Consider the following 734-nt stretch of genomic DNA (forward strand, 5'->3'; position numbering starts at 1 on the left):
CGGCCAAGGGCGGGGCGGTGTCGGCGCCCGAGGTCCTGCGTGTGGCACTGCGGTGGAGCCCAGACAGGAGCGACTTTTGCGGTGGATTGGGGGCAATGGACAGGAGAGGCGTTGTGACCCCTCCCTTTGGGAAGTTTTATATCGTATTAAACTGTTAGCTCAACGCCCATACCTTAATCAATTTTCTCTCTTCTCCGACACTGAATCTGGTGTTAAGTTCTTGAATGTATAAAGGCATGAAATCCCCCTTACCGTCATCATCATTGTCATCATCATCACCATCATCATTATCTAGTGCTAATGATAACAACTGTTACTTACCTCCTAAATGTTTTTCACATCTGCCTCCTTTTCCTCCCCACTCCGGATGGCTTAGTCTAAGTGAATGAAGAGAGCACTGCAGTCAGAAAAACCTGGGTTCTGAGAGATCTTGGGCAAATTACTTACCCTCACAGTTTCTTTACCTTACCTGTAAAATGGAGACGTGAAGGGGTGGCGTGCCCCTCCATACCTGTGGGCGTTTCTCCTTAGGTAGAACGAGAGACTTAAGAAATGAGACACAGAGACAAAGTATAGAGTAAGAAAAAGTGGGCCCAGGGGACCGGCGCTCAGCATACAGAGGAGCCACGCCGGCACCCATCTCTGAGTTCCCTTAGTATTTATTGATAATTATCTTTACCATCTTAAAGATAAGGGAGTGGCAGGACAATAGGATCATTGTAGGGAGAAAGCAG

This window comes from Mandrillus leucophaeus, unplaced genomic scaffold (genome assembly GCF_000951045.1).
Source record: "Mandrillus leucophaeus isolate KB7577 unplaced genomic scaffold, Mleu.le_1.0 Scaffold160, whole genome shotgun sequence".
Lineage (NCBI taxonomy): Eukaryota > Metazoa > Chordata > Mammalia > Primates > Cercopithecidae > Mandrillus > Mandrillus leucophaeus.